The following is a 13,484-nucleotide window of genomic DNA, read 5'->3' as shown; positions in this document are numbered from 1 at the left end:
TTATTTTTAACACTTATTACAAGTGGAATTATTCTATTACTTATCATGTTAGGCAATGTCAGCTCAGATTTATCCGAGAGCCAGATGCAGTCATCAAAAGAGCCACATCTGGCTCTAGAGCCATAGGTTCCCTACCCCTGTGGAAAAAGTTTACTTTGATATTTACCTCAGAAGGCTGCAAATAGAAAAGTGTCATTAAATTTTTATTTAAATGTTATTTGATATACCATTGATATTTTTTTAATTATTATTATTTGAAACTGGATTTTGCATGTCACTAAAGTTCTAGGTGTTTAGTGCACGTCCAGCTGGTAGGAGGCCACGGGGAAGACCCAGGACACGTTGGGAAGACTATGTCTCCCGGCTGGTCTGGGAACGCCTCGGGATCCCCCGGGAAGAGCTAGACGAAGTGGCTGGAGAGAGGGAAGTCTGGGCTTCCCTGCTTAGGCTGCTGCCCCCGCGACCCGACCTCGGATAAGCGGAAGATGATGGATGGATGGATGGATTTTTTAACTATTATTATTATTTGAAACTGGATTTTGGATGTCACTAAAGTTCTATAAGCCTTGCTTGTTCAATACTCAATGCAAAACTTGTTTGGGTCCCTATTAAAAGGTTAATTTGTTCAACCTTGGCCCGTGGCTTTGTTCAGTTTTAAATGTCGGCCCACTCTGTATTTCAGTTTGACACTCCTGCACTAAATAGTAACACCCGGATAAGTTTTTCAACTTGTTTAAGTCTCGGTGAGATCCATCAGGTTTTATGTTGTGGTAGAACAAACATGTTTGTGTATTTACACAGCTCAAAAAGGTTCATTATGTCTGCTTATTCATATACTTGTTCAAATGTTCTTGTAATCTGACCATATTTTCTTCCATCTAATATACCGAAAATATGGTCTGGTTATAAGAATGATTTTTAAAAAGTACTGTGTGTAGTATTTGTACAGATACTACTGTGGAGTGTGGAGGGTGTGACTGCGCAGACGTCTGAATGTTAGCAAATAAATGTCCCCATCATTGAGATGTGTGTCTAATCCTCAATGAAGGCGAATAGACTTCCTCCCCCGGGGGAGACTTTAATCAGCCTCCGTGTGACAGCGCTTTTGTGCCGGCTCCGCCCCCCAATCAGCGCCTCATCAGGACCACTCAGCGGAGGTCAGCCCGCCTCTTTCTTTTTCAACACGGTCAAGTCAACATTTGGACATCATTAACTCAGTCCAGCAAGTGTAAAAAGAAGTTAACGTTTCAAAAATAGAATTTTTTTTTTTCAGGGGCGGGGGGGCTTTGTTTTACCTTAAATTTTGCATAAAGGTGTCAGACATCCTCCTACGTCACTCTGTAGATGCTGAAATAAATCGTTAAAAAAAAAGTTAGTAAATAGAGCAAGTTTTTTTTCCGTTTTTCACTTGTATCTATAATTACAACATAGAAAAAAACACACAAAAAAAATAATAAATTAGCAAATATTTTTTAAGTCCACCTAAAAAGTCTGTTTGAAAATGTGTTGCGCTTTTCACATTAGAGTGTGACTCAATACATATTAATATCTGGAAAAAAGTGGATTTATTTCAGTAGTTAAGTTAAAAAAGTGAACATTATATGTCAACACAAAAATAATTCAAGGATCCATCCATCCATCCATTTTCTACCGCTTTCTCCCTTCCGGGGTCGCGGGGGGTGCTGGCGCCTATCTCAGCTACAATCGGGCGGAAGGCGGGGTACATCCTGGACAAGTCGCCACCTCATCGCAGACAACATTCACACACTTGGGCCAATTTAGTGTTGCCAATCAACCTATCCCCAGGTGTATGTCTTTGGAAGTGGGAGGAAGCCGGAGTACCCGGAGGGAACCCACGCATTCACGGGGAGAACATGCAAACTCCACACAGAAAGATCCCGAGCCTGGATTTGAACCCAGGACTGCAGGACCTTCGTATTGTGAGGCAGACGCACTAACCCCTCTGCCACCGTGAAGCCCTATCTATAATTACAATATAGAAAAAAACACACAAAAAAAACTAATACATTTACACATATTTTTTAAGTCCACCTAAAAAGTCTGTTTAAAAATGTGTTGCGCTTTTCAAATATTAATATCTGGAAAAAAGTGGATTTATTTCAGTAGTTAAGTTAAAAAAGTGAACATTATATGTCAACACAAAAATAATTCAAGGATCCATCCATCCATTCATTTTCTACCGCTTTCTCCCTTCCGGGGTCGCGGGGGGCGCTGGCGCCTATCTCAGCTACAATCGGGCGGAAGGCGGGGTACACCCTGGACAAGTCGCCACCTCATCGCAGACAACATTCACACACTAGGGCCAATTTAGTGTTGCCAATCAACCTATCCCCAGGTGCATGTCTTTGGAAGTGGGAGGAAGCCGGAGTACCCGGAGGGAACCCACGCGTTCACGGGGAGAACATGCAAACTCCACACAGAAAGATCCCGAGCCCGGATTTGAACCCAGGACTGCAGGACCTTCGTATTGTGAGGCAGACGCACTAACCCCTCTGCCACCGTGAAGCACTGGGAAGTGTTTCTAATTCAAGGATGTGTTTTTTTAATTTCTGGAAGAATCAGTAGGCTATCTCATAAATGTGGGCAAATGGTCAAAAAGTTGTCAGAATTATTTGGTGACGAACCCCAAGATGCAGAGATGGAGGCAAGCATGGAGTGAGAAAACATGATTTAATAAAGATACTAAGGGTACTAACACAAAGCACTCACGAGGCGGATAACAAACTAAGGGTCTTTAGCATAGAAGCTAGCAAGAAACAAAAAAAGGGCCTAGCGTGGAAGCTAGCGGGTAGCAAACAGGAAAACAGAAGTTGTTACTTGTAGAGTGAAAACAAAACAGAAGCAGGGAACAAAAGACAGTAAGTCACACACAAACGAGTGTAGCTTACCGCTACGCTGCAATAAAACGACACAATAGCAACGACAGGAGCGACATGATCCAGCACTGACTGGAAGACAAAGTGGGTACAAATAGGAGCGGGCTGATTGACAACAGGTGTAGTCAACCAGCCACCGATGAGGTGACAACAGCACACAGGGAGACAAATAGGAAGCTGAACCAAAATAAGAGCATTTGACAGGAACTAAAGACAGGAGATACTAAACACAGAGGAAACAAAGACAAATGCAGAGGAAAAAACTAAAACATAGACAAACTGTCAGGGGAAAGCCTGACAAAAGTTGATATATTATTATTAAAACAACGCTCCAATCTGCAAATAAACAGCAAAAAACTTCCTGAGCTCCTTAATTGTTTTTTTGTATCCATTGACATTTTTTTAAACTGATATTAGAATTTTTTTTACGCCCATATATTGTTACATTTGTATTGTTGTTTTTACAGAAATAAAAAAAACATACGTAGGATGTTTTCTTTTTGTACACTTTTTAAAAAATAAATGTATTTATTTATTCGTTGGCTAGGATAAAAATATATTTTTTCTTCTACCCCAAAAATATTATAATAATTATAAAAAATGAAATCAAATAAAATAAATTAAAAAGCAACTCCTTGTCCCCCCCCCCCCCCTGTCCTATAGTTTCTTGCCGCATATCTGCTGTGACTTAGACCAGAAGAATTTTTTCTTAATTTTTATTTAAAAAAATGTTTTTTTTTGTTTTTTTTCATTAAATCAACATAAAAAACACAATATACACTTACAATTAGTGCACCAACTACAAAAACCTCAATTTTCATGACAAAAACGTCCCTTTTTCATGAAAAATTAAAAAATATATTTTTTTAAAAAGGACCCCCCCCCCCCCAACGCCGGGCCGCGGGACTAATTATTAAGCGTTGACCGGTCCGCGGATAAAAAAAAGGTTGGGAACCACTGACTTAGACTACCAAAGTAACTAATTAGATTAAATAAATAAAATGATAAATGGGTTGTACTTGTATAGCGCTTTTCTACCTTCAAGGTACTCAAAGCGCTTTGACACTACTTCCACATTTACCCATTCACACACACATTCACACACTGATGGAGGGAGCTGCCATGCAAGGCGCCAACCAGCACCCATCAGGAGCAAGGGTGAAGTGTCTTGCTCAGGACACAACGGACGTGACGAGGTTGGTTCTAGGTGGGAATTGAACCAGGGATGCTCGGGTTGCACACGGCCACTCTTCCACTGCGCCACGCCGTCCCTATGCAAAAGTACTTTGTATAGTTGAAGACTTACGGTCATTAGAAAACATCACAGCACATCGTTAATGGCAGCTACACTTTCCATCTTAAAGATCTAAAAAAAAATCATTTGGGAATGTCTGGTGGGCCGGATTGAAAAGCTTAAAGGGCCGCATGTGGCCCCCGGGCCTTAACTTGCCCAGGTCTGCTCTATTCGACATGAGTATTGTACCTACTAAAAAAAGCTAGTCAAAGATTCTGTAAATTACAGGAGTACTTCGCTGTTAGTGCCTACTGAAAAAAATATAGTCAAAGATCCTCTATATGACAGGAGTATACGGCTGTTTGCACCGACTGCAAAATACTAGTCAAAGATAGTCTATATCAGGGGTCGGGAACCTTTTTGGCTGAGAGAGCCAAAAAGCCAAATGTTTTAAAATGTATTTCCGTGAGAGCCCCCCAAAAAATTTTTAACACTGAACACAACTAAACGTGTGCATTTTTATGTAAGACCAACATTTGTAGAGAATAATAGGTCTCGTATTCGTTGTAATAACATTGTTATTCTGAAGCTAACTTTGGAGGGGGCGTGGCCTGCGGGCCTGCAGCGAAGCGGGGTGTCCCAGGACCGGCCTCGAAATCAGCGACAGGTGCGTAGACGGCCCACCTGGGCCTTGTTATCTAATCACCTGTGGCTATGTTATAAGCAGCAGCCGGAAGGAGAGACGGGGTTGGGGCTGGAGCCAGAGTGCGAGCAAGAACGAAAAAGAAAAATACAATAGCAATTGAGAGACTTATTTAAAAATAAAACAATAAGTCCTGAAACAGGCTCTCATGTCGGTGCTTGGTGGTGTGAAGAACCCCCAGGAGGGCAAGCCCAACACTAACCAATAATAAATAAATAACTTCTTACGATTAACGCAACTTCTTGAACGGGTGTGATAGAAAAACGGACGGATGGGTTAAAAATGCACGAGAATGTTTTATATTTTCATTATTTTTAACACTGTGATTACAAGTGGAATTATTCATTACTTATCGTGTCAAGCAACGTCTCGCGAGCCATAGGTTCCCTACTCCTGCACTAATGTAAAGCATATCACCTAGGAACTCCAAAAATTATTACCAGCTCAGTTTTGACCAACATTGAGTTACTGGGTTTTGCCTTTGGATGAGAGTACTGAGCAAAAGGTCAGAGACCTCTAAATCAATCAATGTTTATTTATATAGCCCCAAATCACAAATGTCTCAAAGGACTGCACAAATCAATACGACTACGACATCCTCGGAAAAACCCACAAAAGGGCAAGGAAAACTCACACCCAGTGGGCAGGGAGAATTCACATCCAGTGGGACGCCAGTGACAATGCTGACTATGAGAAACCTTGGAGAGGACCCCCCCCCCCCCCTAGGGGACCGAAAGCAATGGATGTCGAGCGGGTCTAACATGATACTGTGAAAGTTCAATCCATAGTGGCTCCAACACAGCCGCGAGAGTTCAGTTCAAAGCGGATCCAAGACAGCAGCGAGAGTCCCGTCCACAGGAAACCATCCCAAGCGGAGGCGGATCAGCAGCGTAGAGATGTCCCCAACCGATACACAGGCGAGCGGTCCATCCTGGGTCTTGACTCTGGACAGCCAGTACTTCATCCATGGTCATCGGACCGGACCCCCTCCACAAGGGAGGGGGGGACATAGGAGAGAAAGGAAGCGGCAGATCAACTGGTCTAAAAAGGAGGTCTATTTAAAGGCTAGTGATGAGTTTTAAGGTGAGACTTAAATGCTTCTACTGAGGTGGCATCTCGAACTGTTACCGGGAGGGCATTCCAGAGTACTGGAGCCCGAACGGAAAACGCTCTATAGCCCGCAGACTTTTTTTGGGCTTTGGGAATCACTAACAAGCCGGAGTCCTTTGAACGCAGATTTCTTGCCGGGACATATGGTACAATACAATCGGTAAGATAGGATGGAGCTAGACCGTGTAGTATTTTATACGTAAGTAGTAAAACCTTAAAGTCACATCTTAAGTGCACAGGAAGCCAGTACAGGCGTAATGTGATCAAACTTTCTCGTTCTTGTCAAAAGTCTAGCAGCCGCATTTTGTACCAACTGTAATCTTTTAATGCTAGACATGGGGAGACCCGAAAATAATACGTTACAGTAGTCGAGGCGAGACGTAACAAACGCATGGATAATGATCTCGGCGTCTTTAGTGGACAGAATGGAGCGAATTTTAGCGATATTACGGAGATGAAAGAAGGCCGTTTTAGTAACGCTTTTAATGTGTGCCTCAAAGGAGAGAGTTGGGTCGAAGATAATACCCAGATTCTTTACCGTGTCGCCTTGTTTAATTGTTTGGTTGTCAAATGTTAGAGTTGTATTATTAAATAGAGTTCGGTGTCTAGCAGGACCGATAATCAGCATTTCCGTTTTTTTGGCGTTGAGTTGCAAAAAGTTAGCGGACATCCATTGTTTAATTTCATTAAGACACGCCTCCAGCTGACTACAATCCGGCGTGTTGGTCAGCTTTAGGGGCATGTAGAGTTGGGTGTCATCAGCATAACAGTGAAAGCTAACACCGTATTTGCGTATGATGTCACCTAGCGGCAGCATGTAGATGCTGAAGAGTGCAGGGCCAAGGACCGAACCCTGGGGAACTCCACACGTTACCTTAATGTAGTCCGAGGTCACATTGTTATGGTAAAAGATATTTGCTTTATAAAAAAATAATGAACAAATAGTCTTTACAAGCTACAGTGTTGATTAATTCTCCCACCTGTACAAGCTCTCCTTTTCGGACAGGTGATGTGTACTTGAAGCAATAATAGAAAGAAACATCAAAATGCTAATACTGGCCATATAGGGGACATACGGTTGTGTTGGTGATATCCTAATATTTGTAAGCCGGTGGACGTCATCTTCTTGCTGCAGTTGAGCCTTCGGGAGGAATCGTAAAAACGAGTAAGTGCTTGCTGTATAAACTTGAATTCCTCTCGGCGTGAAGTGGATCTAAAAAAAAAAAAAACCCTCCCACAAATCCAGCGGGGCCTCTTCTAGTCACCTTGAAAATGTGCTCAGCTATTTTCCAATTAAAAGCTTAATAGCCCCGGAGACGGCCTCCGTGCGGCCACTTTATTCTCTGCCCCGCCATCCCATTATTTGCTTGAATAAACCTTTTTGAACGCTTAGGAATGAGGCCCCGGCCTGCTCCGGTGTTACGTTTCAATGGCCTCCATTAGTCCTCCATCACAGCAGCTAATGGTGGAAGTTATGTGAGCAAAGTAACACCAGGGAGAAGAAGATCATCCATCACGCCGGGGACTTTTAGATCACATTTGTTGGCTGTTTCTCATATTTTTTTTTTTATAGCCGTTTGGTTGCCTTTGAGCAAATGTGTGCAAAAATGGACTCGACCCTTGCCTACGACACTTAATGGAGGTGTAAAGACACGGTCAAGCTGGAACTCACCAGATTTTTAAAGGTCTACTGAGACCCACTACTACCGACCACGCAGTCTGATAGTTTATATATCAATGATGAAATATTAAAGGGGAACATTATCACCAAACCTATGCAAGCATCAATATATACCTTGATGTTGCGGAAAAAAGACCATGTGTTTTTTTAACCGATTTCCGAACTCTTAATGGGTGAATTTGGGCAAATTAAACGCCTTTCTGTTTATCGGTCTTTTAGCGATGACGTCAGAACGTGACGTCACATTAAGAAGACCGGGTCTCAGCTCTGTTATTTTCCGTTTTTTCGACTATTTTTTGGAACCTTGGAGACATCATGCCTCGTCGGTGTGTTGTCGGAGGGTGTAACAACACTAAAAGGGAGGGATTCAAGTTGCACCACTGGCAAGAAATCTGCCCCCATTGAATGTACCAGAGTGTCTTCACATTTGACCGGCGATGCTAAGACAGACATGGCACAGAGATGTATGGATAACCTGCAGATGCATTTGCAATGATTAAGTCAACGAAATCACAAAGGTGAGTTTTGTTGATGTTGTTGACTTATGTGCTAATCAGACATATTTGGTCACGGCATGACTGCCAGCTAATCGATGCTAACACACTACGCTAATCGATGCTAACATGCTATTTACGCTAGCTGTATGTACATTTGAAACTAGATACCCGCATTTAATGCGAAACAAACACTTACCAATCGACGGATTTAAGTTGCTGCAGCGTCACAAGATGCGAAAGTCCTGATCGTTTGGTCCGCACGTTTTACCGGCGATGCTAATAAGGCAGCCATTATGGGACACTTCATTAGGTACACCCACGCTATGGCCGAATAGCGTCAATAGCCATTCGCTCAATAGCTTCAATTTCTTCTTCAATTTCGTTTTCGCTACCTGCCGCCATACTCCGACCATCTGTTTCAATACATGCGTAATCTGTTGAATCGCTTAAGCCGCTGAAATCAGAGTCTGAATCCGAGCTAATGTCGCTATATCTTGCTGTGGTAACCGCCATGTTGTTTGTATTGGCAGCCCTGTATGATGTCACAGGGAAATGGACAGTGGTTTCGAAAATAGCGAAAATAAGGCACTTTAAAGCTTTATTTAGGGATATTCCGGGACCGGTAAAATTTTGAAAAAAATTTCAAAAATTACAACAAGCCACTGGGAACTGATTTTTATTGTTTTTAACCCTTTGGAAATTGTGATAATGTTCCCCTTTAACATTGCAACACATGCCAATACGGCCTTTTTAGTTTACTAAATTGCAATTTTAAATTTCCCGCGAGTTTCTTGTTGACAATGTCGCGGAATGATGACACGTACGCGTGACGTCACTGACTGTCAGGAAATATTAGCTCAGCACCATTTACGGCTAAAAGTTATCTGCTTTAACCGCATAATTACACCGTATTTTGGACATCTGTAATTTGTTCATTTAATAATGGAGACTATAAAGCAGCCTAGCCCGTAAGGACCAGATGAGTCGCACACTGGTCTGTTCTAAAAATAGCTCAAATAGCAGCACTTACCAGTGAGCTGCCTCTATTTTTTTTAATTTATTATTTTACAAGCAAGCTGGTCTCGCTTTGTTCGACATTTTTAATTCTAAGAGAGACAAAACTCAAATAGAATTTGAAAATCCAAGAAAATATTTTAAAGACTTGGTCTTCATTCGTTTAAATAAATTCATTTATTTTTTTTACTTTGCTTCTTATGACTTTCAGAAAGACAATTTTAGAGAAAAAAATACAACCTTAAAAATGATTTAAGGATTTTTAAAACACATACCTTTTTACCTTTTAAATTCCTTCCTCATCATTCCTGACAATTTAAATCAATGATCAAGTAAATTTATTTTTTTTATTGTAAAGAATAATAAATACATTTAAATTTAATTCTTCATTTTAGCTTCTGTTTTTTCGACGAAGAATATTTGTGAAATATTTCTTCAAACTTATTATGATTAAAATTCCCAAAAATTATTCTGGCAAATCTAGAAAATCTTTAGAATCAAATTTAAATCTTATTTCAAAGTCTTTTGAATTTATTTAACATTTTTTGTTCTGGAAAATCTAGAAGAAATAATGATTTGTCTTTATTAGAAATATAGCTTGGTCCAATTTGTTATATATTCTAACAAAGTGCAGATTTAAAACATGTCATCAAAATTCTAAAATTAATCTTAATCAGGAAAAATGACTAATGATGTTCCATAAATTATTTTTTAAAATGTTTCAAAAAGATTCGAATTAGCTTTTCCGTTGAATTTTGAATTTTAAAGAGTCGAAATTGAAGATAAGCTATGTTACAAAATTTAATTTTAATTTTTTTCCTCTTTTCTCCTCTTTTAAACCGTTCGATTAAGTGTTTTTTCATCATTTATTCTCAACAAAAAAACTTCCGTAAAAGGAAAAAAAAACGTATGACGGAATGACAGACAGAAATATCCATTTTTTTAATATGTATATATATATGTATATATATAGATTTATTTTTCAAAGGTAAATTGAGCAAATTGGTTATTTCTGGCAATTTATTTAAGTGTGTATCAAACTGGTGGCCCTTTGCATTAATCAGTACCCAAGAAATAGCTCTTGGTTTCAAAAAGGTTGGTGACCCCTGCTATAAAGAACAATGCTGTTGGTGGAAAGCGGTGAATTTTAGCTGTCTTTAGCACAGAGAAACAGCCGATGTTTCTTTGTTTGTTGTGAAGCAGAGCGGTCAACCAGCATGTTTTTGGATGGGGAAATTGTGATATGTAATTTACCGGAGAAATTATTGGATTATTCGTCGTCCTGCAGCAGCGGCAGCTGTGAGCTTGAAATAATAATCACTGAACAATTTATTTCCATTGTTTTTTAGTACAAAATATGCATCTAATTAAATTTAGGTTTTATTAAAAAAGAAGCATATTGTTTATAACAAAAACACGTTCAAAAAAAGGAAACTATTATTCCATATGCCTCAGAAAACACTTGGCTTAGCGAGTACCACCATCATGCCCAACATTAAAACACAGTAGCGTAGTAGGCCTAAGTGTTCATTAAATTAATATTGCTCCACACTGTTTGAATAGTAACACTGTTTTCGAATGTATCAGAAACTTTAATTAAGTCATTATTTGGCGTACCATTAGATGGAGCCCATGTGCCACAGTTTGAGAATCGCTGTCAGATACCATGACTAAAAAGTGTGGCTAAAATTTAAATGAAAACACCTCATATTAATTGTTTCTGCAAGCGTATTACCAGCCACTTCTGCTCCGTAATAATAAATAATAATAATAGATTTTATTTGTAAATAACACTTTACATGGCGCAAACAACCTCAAAGTGCTACAGTGTAATAAAACACATTTAAATAAAAAGTACAAGTAAAAAATAGAACAGCCTAATAGCTAGAACTAGTAAGCATATATCTAAAAAGAAAAGGCTTTTTTAAAAAGAAGGGTTTTTGGGCCTTTTAAAAAAAAAAAAATGCATACACAGTCTGTGGTACCCTCAGGTGGTCAGGGAGAGCGTTCCACAGACTCGGAGCGGTGGAGCAGAAAGCCCGGTCTCCCATTGCTCTGTCATTAAAGTGGCAAATTTTGGCCTTTTCATACTGTTAGTGCTTAGCGCTACTGGAGTTGTGTCAGGAATGTTAGCACATTTCTGTTTTAGTTATGCTCAATGTGTTATTTTGCACTGAAAAATAATTATAATGGAACAATTTTTTTTCACATTAATTGGTTAAAGGACACATACCTTATTTCCTACCTAGAATTACTGCTGTGTCAAACTCGTTTCGCAAAATATTAGTTTTATTAACGCATGTCTAGAATTTCCACCGGGTCAAACTCGTCACGTCACAAGTGACACTTCACCTGTCATCATTTTCAAAATGGAGGAGGCTGATTTCAATCATTTGAAATCGCATAAAGGGAAGAAGATTAAGAGCTATTCAGTAGGATTTAAGGCCCAAGCTATAGGATATGCTAAAAAGAAATGTAAGCATCTATGTTTTATTAATATACCGTAGCTGCGTGTGTCAAATATGAGTCATTAAATGACTCCTGCCTCCTGGTGGTAGAGGGCGCTAGTGATCCTTCGGTTGCAGAAGAAGAGACAACAAGCAGCAAGAGTGAGCAGCGATCGTTTATTTTTTCCTCTCGCTTGCACCTTTAACATGGAGGATTACATATCTAAAATAAAACCGTTTCTAAAATGGACTTTCAATCGAAGCAGGAGGTAATAAAGGAAAATCTCCATCGAGACAGAGACTTTTCAAACTGAAGAAAGATAAGGAAGACTCCTATAAACAAGTTATCGATGCTTTTGATCAGAAGGAGCTGCGCATGGACTTCATTTATAAGTAAAGGTAAGACCATAATAAGGTATTTTTTATTAAATGTGCTTTTCATGATGGTATCCTTACATCACACTCAAATTTATAAGTGCAGGCCTAAATTTACCGCCTGCCTTTGGTAAGCGCCGGAGTGAGAAGAGGTTTTAAAATAATTAGCGCCGCCGGCGGCAATTCAAGGAAATACTGTAACGCAGCAATTTCAGAGTTCTCAGTGGTTAGACTATAGCAGGGGTAGGGAACCTATGGTTCTAGAGCCAGATGTGGTTCTTTTGATGACTGCATCTGGCTCTCGGATAAATCTTAGCTGACATTGCTTAACACCATAATTATGAATAATTTCGCTGGTAATCACAGTGCTAAAAAAAACGTGCAAAATATAAAACATTCTCATGGATTTACATCCATCCATCCGTTTTCTACCGCACCTGTTCAATAAGTCGCATTAATGGTAAGAAGTATTTTATGTCACGATGGGGGGGTTGCAGCTTGCTGCGGGGTCGTTCTCCCAGGAAGGCAGACGGACTACTCGGGACATGGCATTTAGGTAAAAACATGATTTAATTTTAACTAAAAAAATATACAAGCAAAAATCGCTCACAGCGGAGGCACAACTTGGGCTAAGGAACAAAGCTAACGCATAAACAGAATAAGAACATCAATCAAACAAAACTTGGCATGGCATGAAGCACAAAACTATGGCAAGGCATGAAACAAGTCAGCAAAGGGCGACTGACTGGCAAAGACAAGCTTAAATACTGCCTCTGATTAGTGCTCGGGAAGCAGGTGAGAGGGCATTTTGTCCACCAGAGACAGGTGGACAAAATGAGTAACCACGGAAACCAGACAAGGGAGTGGAAAAAAACAGGAACTTAAAGAGTCCAAAGGACAAACAGCACATGGCCAAACAAAAACATGATTAACAGACATGATATTTTGTTCATTATTGGTTAGCTTCAGAATAACAACGTTATTAAAACGAATAAGAGACTTATTATACTCTAAAAATGTTGGTCTTACTTAAAAATGCACGCATTTAGTTGTATTCAGTGTTAAAAAAAATATTATATGGCTCTCACGGAAATACATTTTGAAATATTTGGCTTTCATGGCTCTCTCAGCCAAAAAGGTTCCCGACCCCTGGACTATAGTGTCCGCCCTGAAATCGGTAGGTTGTGAGTATAGTCATACCAAAGACTATAAATATGGGAGCCATTACCTCCCTGCTTGGCACTCGTGCATCAAGGGTTGGAATTGGGGGTTAAATCACCAGAAATGATTCCTGGGCGCGGCCAACGCTGCTGCTCACTGCTCCCCTCACCTCCCAGGGGGTGGAAGAAGGGAAATGCAGGGGGTCATTTCACCACACCTAGTGTGTGTGTGTGAGTGAGACTATCAGTGGGATTTGAACTTTTTTTTTTTTTTTGGATAAAATAAAAATCATTCCACATAAGGGCTTCACGGTGGAAGAGGGGTTAGTGCGTCTGCCTCACAATACGAAGGTCCTGCAGTCCTGG

Source organism: Nerophis ophidion, linkage group LG01 (genome assembly GCF_033978795.1).
Source record: "Nerophis ophidion isolate RoL-2023_Sa linkage group LG01, RoL_Noph_v1.0, whole genome shotgun sequence".
Classification (NCBI taxonomy): domain Eukaryota; kingdom Metazoa; phylum Chordata; class Actinopteri; order Syngnathiformes; family Syngnathidae; genus Nerophis; species Nerophis ophidion.
Note: the sequence above shows the minus strand (reverse complement) of the source record.